General features: G+C 35.7%; 1 protein-coding gene across 1 annotated transcript in view; it reads left to right on the top strand.

Moving 5' to 3' along the window:
• Positions 1-12,219, top strand: part of LOC107586632 (serine/threonine-protein kinase MRCK alpha-like) — a 67,604-nt gene that overhangs the window by 27,249 nt on the left and 28,136 nt on the right. The gene's annotated exons all lie outside the window — the stretch shown is intronic.

Below are 12,219 nucleotides of genomic sequence, written 5' to 3' on the forward strand. Positions count from 1 at the left end.
ACTTGATTATACATTTAGTCAGGAATTATAGTTTGGAGAAAGTCTAACTAGTAAAATGTGTACAAGTAATGTGAAAACTAATACAAGTAGGTTAATAAAAAAGACTTACTCATGTTTATGATCACTGCTGGATCAAGCCGCTGCATTGTTTTTTCCTGAGGTAATCCAAAGCTTCTTGAGGTGAATTCTGTCTTATTCCTCTCAGCGTGACGCGAACAGTAAAGCTTGAGGTCTTGCTGCTCTGTTTGCTGTGATGTGGGCGTTTACACGCCGCGCGCTTCACGTGGATGATTATAATATCAATAGCGCTCAGCGCGTGGGCGTGGTCGCATTAGAGATAATGAAGGTAGATGTGAAAAACTGGACATCGCGTTGGTTTCATATGGATTACTTTATCACAGAATATTTGCTTTCGATAAGACTTGCTTAGGGTTAGGGTTAGGGTTAGGAGGCGCGTGCGCTCACAGTCACATCCAAAGCACGTACTGTGAGTACCAAATTGAGAAAGTACTGTCGGTTTTGTCTTAAGTTAATGTAAACAGTTGCAAAATAAAACGCATGGGTATCAGTATTGGATCCATGAAATAGGTCTTGTGACAGCAGCCTAATAAAGCTGTGCCGTCTTTTATTAATGTTAATCAAACAACAAAAGACAGAGAATCCCTTACTGCTCTTAACTAAATGTTTTGTTGATAAACTTTTAATGTTAATTTACAGTTTATTAAATTTCTGTAGCCTATTTAAAACACGTTCATAAAAATTTAGAAAATGTAGTTAATACTTGCATCCTTAATGTTTTATCCACCCCGCGACCCACCTGCAAATAATCAGAATGCATTTTTTTTATTACCCGACCCACCGCCATCCGCGCTCACTACTATATATTATGCTCTATTCATTCTTTTTTAGAAACCTCGCACTTTTCTGCTCAATTTTAAACGTTGTTCTTGTATTCAGATTAAGCGCGGTCCACTGCTGCACATGTGCCACAATATCGATACAGGGACAGCTGTATCGATACTCGTATCGTCAAATCTCTGTGACGATACATCGTCGTATCGATGTATCGAACACAGCAATCAAGTATGGATAGAACTACTCGTGGTACTGTAAAACACAGATCGGTCTGCACAGTCGGTCCGCGTCAAGTCGAACACACCTACTAGTTAACACCGGTTACGTACAGAGATGTGGCGCACACGTGAGGCTGTAGTGTGAATGCGTCCCAGCCCCCATAGATGTAAGGCTACATTTACACTGGTGCGTTTGTTTTAAAATGAAAACAATCCTCGTTGTACAGGCGATTCCACTGCGTTTCAAGCCAGCTTTCCACTAGCTCCGACAAGCGACAGACCGGTCATTCATTTCCAATGGAGAGTAGCACGGGAGCTGCGTGGAGTTCTGATCATATGCAGATGTCCGTTCATACTAATGTTACACGACCGAAAGCACGTGTTATGTGACCATTCATGCAAACTGTAGCATCATGCTACATAAGACAATAAATAAGATTTATATTCCGCTTTTACTCAAAGCTCACTTTAAACCCCCATCGAGTGTTTGTAATGACTTCCGATTGCCGTCTAATGTGTGTTTTGGCCATGTAATGTTGCTGAAATTAAATATGTTATTACCTCTGAGTCAGAGCAGTGATCATGGAAGAGAGAACATAAGCAGTGTGTGCTCATCAGTAAATCAGTGGAAAATAAATAGAAATCATCATTCTGTCTGAGCTATGCGTTTAACACGAACACTAACTAGTGTAAATGTAGCCTAACAGATGTGTAAACTGAAGACTATTTGAGCTTTATTAAAACTATTTTGCACTGATTTGGTTACATTTTGTTCCTTTGTGCAGTGGCTCAGGAGATGAGTCTTTGAGTTTGTATAAACATCAACAAGCAAGTTTTTTTTTTTTAGATATTGTAATCTTGTTAAAATTGATTTCATAAAATTGGTATCGAAAAAAGTATCATTCAGAAACCGGTATCGAAGTTAAGGTATCGGTATCGTATCGAAAATTTTTGAACGATACTCAGCCCTAGTAATAAATTACTTTTGAATGTACACAAGAAAGACCCATGCATAAGGCCTGTTTTAGGACCTTTAAGATTATTTGTATTGTGACAAGTTCATGTTCACAAGTTCACAATTAAACACATTTCCTCCACCAAAGACTTGTTACTGTAAATGGCCCAGATGTTTTACCATTAAAATGTTTTAACCTGCATTTCCAGTAGTGATTCTGATCAGATTATTTAATATTGTATTTATTAATTTTTATATTATATATAAATTTTTTATGTTTTTTAAATTTATATATATTTTTAACTGCATTGCGTTGAAAAATACTGCAGTATTATGATTTGTATTTAGTTTCAGCATAAAGGAGGTACAAATGTGTTATGTAAATACTTTACAATTTAAATAATATATCAGTGTTTTTTTTGCTCATTACAGTAATGATTTGGCATAATGTTAATGGTAAAATTGGGGAAAGTAATGTCTCAATGCAAAATATATGAATAGCCTAAAACATAGACTTATAATTTTTATGCAAAATATAATTTCACTTGTTTTTTTCTATTCTTTTGATTTTGAAGTGAAATATAACTAGTATGTGCTCTTGGCGTGGTTTTGTTCTGTTGGGTGGGTTATGTTCATTTTGCCATACTATTAGACCAAGATGATATCTGCAGATGTTTTTGCATCTGTGCTGGTTTGGAAGAAAATCTGTTTGCTTGTCTAAGGCTATAATTGTGGAATTTGGGATCTTCAAACTAAAAGTTGTGATGCTATCAAACTTAAAGGGAAAGTCCACCTAAAAATCAACATTCTGTCATTATTTACACACCCTCATGAATGTAAAAAAAAAATCTTGTGTAATATAACTTGTTTGTTTGTTTGCTGGTTTATATTGTGTTTGTTATAATTGTATTTTTTAATTGTTTTTGCCATGAAATTAGCCTTAGATGCTGACATGGCATTAAATAAATGTATACTATACTATACACCCTCATGTCATTCCAAACCTATACGACTTTGTTTCTTCCGTGGAACACAAAAGAAAACATTATGAAGAATTTTGGTGACAAAACAGTTTCCATTTTATTCCAAAAAGACTTCCATTGTATTATTTTGACCATATAATGGAAGTCAGTGAGAACCAAATCTGTTTAGTTGCCAACATTCTTCAAAATATCTTCTTTTATGTTCCACAGAAAGCCATTCAAGTGACGGGTGAAATTATGAGAATATTCATTTTTGGGTGGGTCAGTGTGTATTTATTATTTTTATTTTTATTTTTTTCCAGTTTTTATTTAGATAAACTATCCAATAGAACCAATTCATAAAAATTATAAAAATGTTTCCAGTGCTATGCTATTTGAGAGAAAAATATTTTCATGACTCATGTAAATGCTCCCAGAAGCCCCTGAGTATCTCCTAATTTAGTTCTTTATATATATAATATATTATATATAAATGTTTAATATATCGATTTTATTTTTTAAAATATGATTTTTTTTTTCCTCAAATAAAATCTATTTGATGCATTTGTATATATAGGCCTACATCTATATCCTGTTGTTCTGGGATGCAGTAACTTCATCTGTAAGCTGTTCTCACGCTTGTATATTCTAGACCTTTTTAAGTCATTTTAGGTGCATTTAAGAAAAACAGCACCTGTTAAGGAAGTTGAGGCTTGATCTAAACCACTAAACAGGATGTGGTGTAAAACCTGAAGGAAGTGGTTCACCACTGCTAGTTGTTCTGCTCCTCATAGGAAGGGATGTCTCATTTCCAGGAAATGAGACACGGTTCTTTGTGAGAGTCTTGGTGTGACTGACATGCGGCTGTCTGATAGTACGGCTGGACAGTGTTAGTGGTCAGTTAGCCATGATGCTTCTCTCTCTGTCCGTCTGCAGTCAGGGCAGATGGTGTCCACAGATCAACCGTGCTCTTTTAAAGCAGGATTACTTCCCTTCCTGTGACCGCTTGTCCTCTATCTCTGTTTTGTGTGTGTTATGAAGACTTAATGCACAAACCTTACATCTTTGACTCTTTATTTGTTGATATGTAGCTAATTGGTTTATGTGAAGTGTGTGGAAAATGTGTGCTTTGTCTGGAATGCTCTTAACAAAAGGATTCAAAGTCCGCTGGACAACCAGAAAGTGAGATGGACTAACTGACACTACATTTTTTTATTTATTTATTTATTTATTTTAATTGATTAATTTATTTATTTATTGATTTCTTTCTTTCTTTCACTGACCAGTTGACAGCATACTCTTTGTTTATAAGTCCAGAACTGCTCATTTTTGTTGCCCATTTTTATTGTGAATAGCACTTAGTTCTAAGAGTTTTGTGAACTGCAGGAAGGAGTTTTTTCCCCCCTATTTTTTCTATGAAGAGAAAATAGCTGTTAGTAGTCATCACTGTAAGTGGCCTATTTGCGGAAGGTTTGGGGGGGATGTTTGCTGTTTTGTCCACCCCTTTCCACTCGCGAGACTGACAAATAACAAATAGACGCAAGAGAAAGGAATGCTGGGTCATGCTAAAAGGCCATCAGTGTTTACCGTTTACGCATTTATAGGGAAAATTGCAGGGTTTTAAGTACAGCTCATGACTTTGGAGCGCCTAGCCATGGGAAACTGTTGCAGTTCATTCAGTGCTCTTTCTTTCTGGCAATGCAAATTCAACTGCTTTATTGGCATGACAAAAACTTAGTGTTGGGGTTTATTCAAATCAGCACAAGCACTAGTAAATAGTGATGGTCGCCTTTGCAAACACAGCTAGTGCAAAGTAAACTTAGAAGAGTCTCTCTCACAATGTTAATATAGGGAATGTGTGGAATTCTGTCTCTCTCAGTGTCTTGGCAGTACGAATCTTTTTCTGTAAACACAGCAGCTCGTCTGATAAGAGTTTCCAGTGGTTTCGCCGTCATGCAGTGAGGTTGGCATCAGACGCTTGCCTTAATAGGACATCACTCTCCTGCTTTTTTTCTCCCAGGGTCCATTTTTATTGCTCCTTTCTGCAATTATTTATTGATTTATTTTTTGTGCAAGCCTTTTTTTTTTTAAATGACCTTTTTCCCCCTTTAGACATTCCCTTAGTTTATTTTTCCTTTCCTTTGTTATTATATTGAACATCAGTATAACACAATACTGAAAATTTAGATTTTTACAAAATAAAGTGAAAAGCAACACTGAAATGTATTAATGCATTAATTATTGGTTACTTTGTTTCATGCTCTCAGCAGCCAATAACTCCTCACACAAAGCCATGTTTATCCTCATTCCAAGAGAACCCGTATCATATTTTAATTTACCTTAGCTTTGTTACTGGTCTTCTAGGATAAAGTCTATATGGGCCATCAGTAAAAAGGTTGATAGATCTATTTATCTTGCTGTCCTGTTATTTGCATTTCTCATTGTTTTCCCCCATTGTCATTGACCGAAACAGAACAGACCTGCAGCCTATTTGTGAGAACCGCAGCTGCAGATCTCCATCATCTATCCATATCTGGCACTGGTGCTCATCCCAGATTTTCCACTCAGATGTGTGTTGCATTGTCAGTTCACGTGTCCTCCGGATGCAGCCCACCTGACTCATCCTCCTCTGTCATTTCTTCACTCCTTCTCTCTAACTTGTACTCCTCTCTCTGTGTGAGAACTCAGACAGCTCCTATGTGGCCTGTCAAGAAATCAACTTCACCTGTTTACTGAGTTTACTCTCTCTCTCTCTCTCTCCCTCCTGCCCTTTTATGCTGATTTGCAGCTCAAGAAACACGTGCTATTATTATCAATGTTGAAAACAGTTGTGCTTTTGTGGGAACCATGTGATGATGATTGTAAAGCATTTATTTGAAATAGAAATCTTTTGTAACATTATACATTTCTTTACTCAGTCTCACCTCTGATCAATTAACTGCATCCTTGCTGAATTAAAAAATTTATACTTAAGTACTGACCCCAAATGATAGTTCAGATTAAGTTCTGGATGGTGTATGTTAGTGATTATGGCAAAATAAACCCTGATGTTAAGCCATTTAGTTTGCGGTAATTACTGGCTGACTGTACATTTAACCTGTTTATTACATGACTATTTTCTGAATCACTAAATAAAACATAATTATCCATAAGTTATACAGTCATTAAATGAATATCTGACTCCAGAATGCCATACTGGACTAATCAGAATCATGTCCTCCAGAGAGCGTCTAATAAGTGTGTTGGAGTGTTCTGAGGGTCAGAGCAGTTTTTAGGCTTACTGAGAGAGAAAGATAAGTTATTTTTAACACCATGACTCTGTTCCTCAGTGCTCACTGATCCTTTTACTGTCTCTATCACTCTCTCACACACACACACACACTCACAGTCTTCCACCACCTGCCCATCTACTGACCAGCTGCTGCCCCTCCTGTCTCTCTCTCTCTGTGTGTGTGTGTGTGTGTGTGTGTGTGTGTGTTAAAGAGACCCTGAGGACATGAACCGTTGCATGACCATTCACACACTAACATCATTTATAACTCTTTTCTGACTGATCTCACATACTTAATTGCAATAAACAATGTGAATTTGTTACATTAGATGTGTTCAAGCTGGTTTGGAAAGTGTATCGCTCCTTTCATGGTTGATTTCGTTTGGATGGAAACTTTAGCTCTTTAATGATGGCCATTTCTTTAGTGGGAGACAAGGTGAATGCAGTCTGCAGGGACTAATTTTCTATTGTTTGCTTCCAGCTCTTCCTAATAATGTTAGGTCTTTATTGACCACTGTTGACCAAAAAAAAATGGCCTGATACCAATAGCTTATGCAGTGTATTTTATAATATATGTTATGTTAAGTTGTATGTTATGTCATCATTAATATTTAAAAAATTTTGATTTGAACTAAAAATGTAAGTGAAATCAAGGATCAGAACTTAAGTATATTCAGTCAAAAAGATTGTTAAAGTCCCCCTGTAGTGAAAATCAAGTTTTTTTTATGTTGTTTGTTTTTCTATGTGGTGTTTTTAATATGCTTTTAGACAAACCATGTGCCAATCTATTAATCAACACCATTGTTGAGTATTTTCTCCTTAAAACTGTAGTTTTTTTATATGTTCAGTTTTCATTTTAAGTAATTAAATTTTTTGTAATTTAATGTCATTTTTTTTTTCTTTTCTTTTTTTTTTTCAAGTCACTGGACATCATTACACGTGTAAAGAATCAAAATGAATGCGCCATAGATCAATAAAACGGAATAGCCTCTGCACGGACAATAATTAAATTATTTTAATTACTAAACCATATTGTTGATGAAAATAATAAGAGAAAAATACAAGTGGTTGTTGTTATTAATAATGTATCAATGATTTTGAAAAAGTAACAAATTAATACCACTGTTTTAAATAGCAGCCGTTGAGCTGCGCGTGCTGAAGCTGAAGAGCTGAATGAACATGGTAAACTGAAGCGTTTTGCTGGCAGCTTATTTAACTCAAGGAAATGCATCCTGGGATTAATATTAATACAACATAAACATAATATTATAACTTATATATGTACAAAATGATGCAGTTATTGCGTGCTATAGTCAGAATGTGTGATCCTGTTGTGGATGCGCTCTTCCCATAACAACGCGCTGAAACACGGCAACTAAACCCAAAGAATTCACAACGTTTTATTATAATAATGTTCTCATTAGAATGTTATATACACGACATTCCCAATCATAGTTATTAATGTTGTGCACTGCTGTTTGAGCTGCGTGCGCTGAGCTAAAGACGATCACCGGTAAACTGAAGCGCTCTTTTAACTTAACCAAACGCATTCTATATGAGATAAATCAGATATACATCAAATAAACACAATATTACAACGTACAATTGCACAAAAGGCTGCAAACGAACAGTGCGCATCTGAAGTGTCTCTGAAGGAAATAATGCATTATTTATCGGCTTTAAGATATCGGCCAAATTTCCTTATCAGGCCGATACCGATAACAGAAAAAATTAGCATTTATCGGCCGATACCGATATGGTGGCCGATATATTGTGCATCCCCAGTTACATTGATACATTTTCTGCCCGGTTTGTTTTGCTTATTTTAAGCAATCTGGCAACCATGCGCTCGCTCCTCATTGCGGAAGCGCCGCCGCCGATGATCTGAAAACAAACAAACAAGCTGGAGTTTAGTGATCTAAATGAAAGCGTCATTCAGCCTTGTCTGTGTTCTGTCATGAGATCTCGACTGTATTGTTTGCGATTGTGATCGCTGAATAAATGCACTTACTCAACCGCTGTTGTTTTAATAGAGAAATAGAGTATTGCCATTTGAAATTACTAGGAATTTCACTGTTATAATATTTTTCATTTGTTTTAGCTGTTTTCATAATGTAGACAGAGAGATTGCATAAGTCTTTGGTATTAAATTACATAATAAAAAGCCTATAATAAATCAGTACAGTAGATGAGGTAAAATAAACCATGTATGTGTCCCCATTCTATTGATTTGTGCTTACTGGTTGAAAGTGCAATACCTGAAATGCAAAAGTGAATTTCTCAAATGACAACAATCATTACGATTATAATTGAGAAAAAATATTTTTTATCAGTTTAACCATTATACAGAATGATGTATGTGTCCCCATTCTATTGATTTGTGCTTACTGGTTGAAAGTGCAATACCTGAAATGCAAAAGTGAATTTCTCAAATGACAACAATCATTACGATTATAATTGAGAAAAAATATTTTTTATCAGTTGAACCATTATACAGAATGACGAAAATATGACTAAGATTTCATTGACTAAAACTTGACTAAAATGCTCATATATTTCATTGACTTAAACTTCACTAAACAAAAACAGGACAAGGTTGTCTAAATATGAAAACTAAAATGTACATTTGAGTAAGACTAAATAAAAAATGACTGCCAAAATTAATACTGTACGGTTAATTAATAATAATCTTATTGCTAAAATGTCAAGTTTTCATTGACTAAAACTAGACTAAAATGTTGAGACTTTTAGTCGACTAAAACTAAATAGGATAAGGTTGACTAAATATGATAAAACTAACAAGGACATTTTAACACGGGACTAAGACTAAAATGAAAATAGCTGACAAAATTAACACTAGTTAATAGTAACACTGTTTTCAGACCCTAAAACCTAAAGGTAATTGGCATTGGTCATACCTATGAAATGAAGTACAATTCAGAGTATTGAGTATTATTTTAATTCTTCTATTTAGCTTTCATTTTTAGTTTTAGTAAGTTTTAATCTTATTTCAGTTAGCTGCCAAGACAGCATTTCTAATTTGCAGTTAAGTTTTTTTTTAAAGTTGTTTTAAGTTCATTTTTTATTAAATGAATTTAATTAAAATTTTTATTTCAGCAGTGATTTTTAGTAGTTTTCAGTTAACAATCGTAATCTTTCCTGTCTTGAATATGAAGTACAATTGCGATTGAAATGTATTACATTGTCCTATTTTTTCATGTTTTACTGAAGCAGAAATTTGCAGAAAGCAATTTGCAGTCGTTTTTTTTTTTTAAAGAATAGTCTTGTATACAAACGTTGATTTTTAGATGTGCATTTGTTTTTCATTCGTTCTAATTTTGATTGTTAGAAGTGAAACTGTATTTTGAAGTATCATCACTGTTTTCCACTGATCCCAGAACAGACTCCAGGAGACCCGGAACTCAAGCACAAGATGAGTCACGTTAGTCAGTTGGGCTGGTTTGCATGTGAACGGTTCTGCCTGTACTCCTGAGGCAGCCTCCCTTCACAGTAGCTCTGCCTCTATGTAAACATGGAGGGAAAGCAGCCGGAGAGGGGCGGAACAAATAAACACGGCCTCTAATGCAGCAATCCAAACCAGTGTCGTGCCCGCACCCACACATGGGCCAAATCCACACAGGTCCTCATCTGGGACAGATGTTAAGTTTCCGCTGCCGTATTAACGTTTCGTACAGCTTGTACAGACTCTTTAATGTGCCCAGAGAAGTTCCCTGTGAGGAAGTCTCCATGACTCTCCAGGCTTCCTGTGCTGAGTTTTTTGGAAGAATCCCCAGTTATGACTATAAATTGTAGTAGACCACGAAAGTACTCTTTGTTTTCATTCCTCAGCTCTCAAATGGAGTCGCAGCAGGAGTGTTTTGAAGGGGACATTTCATGGAAAAGGCTGCTTTGTTTAATATGAAAAACTCCATAGTTCACAGCCCCAGTTCCACCAGAACATTTATTGTAACTAAACTGCAAAAATGAGGCATTCAGAGATCGTCATGTATATGATGTCACTCTCATGAGCACATTAAAGCAATAGTTTACCAAAAAATGAAAAATGCCATTGTTTACTTAAAGGGTTAGTTCACCCAAAAATGAAAATTCTGTCATTAATTACTCACCCTCATGTTGTTCGTAAACCCGTAAGACCTTCGTTCATCTTCGGAACACAATTTAAGATATTTTTGATGAAATCTGAGGGCTCTCTGACCCTCCCATAGACAGCAAGGTAACTACCACGTTCAAGGTCCAGAAAAGTACAGAGATGATCGACAAAGTAGTCCGTGTGACATCAGTGGTTCAACTGTAAAGTTACGAAGCTACGAGAATACTTTTTTTGTGCAAAGAAAACAGAAATAACGACTTTATTCCACATTTTCGTCTCTACTGCGTCACTTGTGGACGCGTGTTCACGACAATACCATGACATGAGTGTGTGTCGGCGCCGGCGCTGACCCAGATCCGGCGTGATGACGTCATTACGCTGGATCTGGGTCAGCGCCGCCACACGCTCGCGTCATGGTACTGTCATGAAAGCGCGTCGACAAGTATTTTTGTTTTCTTTGCGCAAAAAGTATTCTCTTGGCTTCGTAACTTTACAGTTGAACCACTGATGGCACACGGACTACTTTGTCGATCATCTCTGTACTTTTCTGGACCTTGAACGTGGTAGTTACCTTGCTGTCTATGGGAGGGTCAGAGAGTCCTCAGATTTCATCAAAAATATCTTAAATAGTGTTCCGAAGATGAACGAAGGTCTTACGGGTTTCGAACAACATGAGAGTGAGTAATTATTGACAGAATTTTCATTTTTGGGTGAACTAACTCTTTAAGCTCATGTGACTTTTTCATGCTGCATTTTTTCAACATACAATAAAAGCAGGAGCTAGAAAGGACAAGAAAATATCAGTAGTACTATGACTTCAATCACTTTATACAAAGTCTTTGTGCATGTGTAAAGATCATAATATAGAAAAGTTTGGGGTCTTTAAGTTTTTTAAAATCTCTTCTGCTCACCAAGGTTGCATTTATTTAATCAAAAATACAGTAAAAAACAGTAAAATATTATTACATTAATGTAACCGGTTTCTATTTGAATATAATTTAAAATGTAATTTATTCCTGTGATGAAAAGCTGAATTTTCAGCATCATTACTCCAGTCTTCAGTGTCACATGATCCTTCAGAAATCATTCTAATATGCTGATTTGCTGCGCAAGAAACATTTCTTATTATTATCAATGTTGAAAACATTTGTGCTGCTTAATATTTTTTATGGAAACCATTTTATATTTAGTATTCTTTGATGAAAAAAAGTGTTCAAAACAAAGAGTTCAACAGAACAGCATTTATTTGAAATATACATCTTTTGTTACAATATGAAGGTCTTCACTGTCATTTTTTATTGATTTAATGCATCATTGTTGAATAAAAGTGTCAGTTTCTTACATTAATAGTCTAAAGATGCTGTAGAGAAAGCATACTGTTTAATCCTAAATGTCTAAAAGAGGTTGGAAAATGGTCAGTGGAAAAATTGAAAGGTGCTTTTTGTGAACTTTTGCTAAATTTAAAACGTCCAGACACAGTGTGCTTACTTTCATGTAAATATCATGAGTTTTTTTTTTAACTTGTTGCCAAACCGCCATAAGCGACAGGACGTTTTGTTGATTGCTTGGTTTCTATTCCTATAGCGTTTTGTATTCAGTGTACACAGACTTATTTCTTAAACTTCAGGAATATAAAACTTCTACAAAAATGTGGAATATGATCTATTTTTTCTATACCTCAGTATTAAGTTTCCATTCAGCTCTTTGCAACCTTGTTTTCAGTATAATTCTCAATAGAGCTTTTTGCTATGGCTGGCTGCCCATTGAACACTGTTACAGGATTCCGCAGCCTTTTGGGTGAGATATTGAAGGAAACTCACCTCAAGAGCGCCGTCATAATTCATGTC

This window comes from Sinocyclocheilus grahami, unplaced genomic scaffold (genome assembly GCF_001515645.1).
Source record: "Sinocyclocheilus grahami isolate Dianchi unplaced genomic scaffold, SAMN03320097.WGS_v1.1 scaffold84.1, whole genome shotgun sequence".
NCBI classification, from domain to species: domain Eukaryota; kingdom Metazoa; phylum Chordata; class Actinopteri; order Cypriniformes; family Cyprinidae; genus Sinocyclocheilus; species Sinocyclocheilus grahami.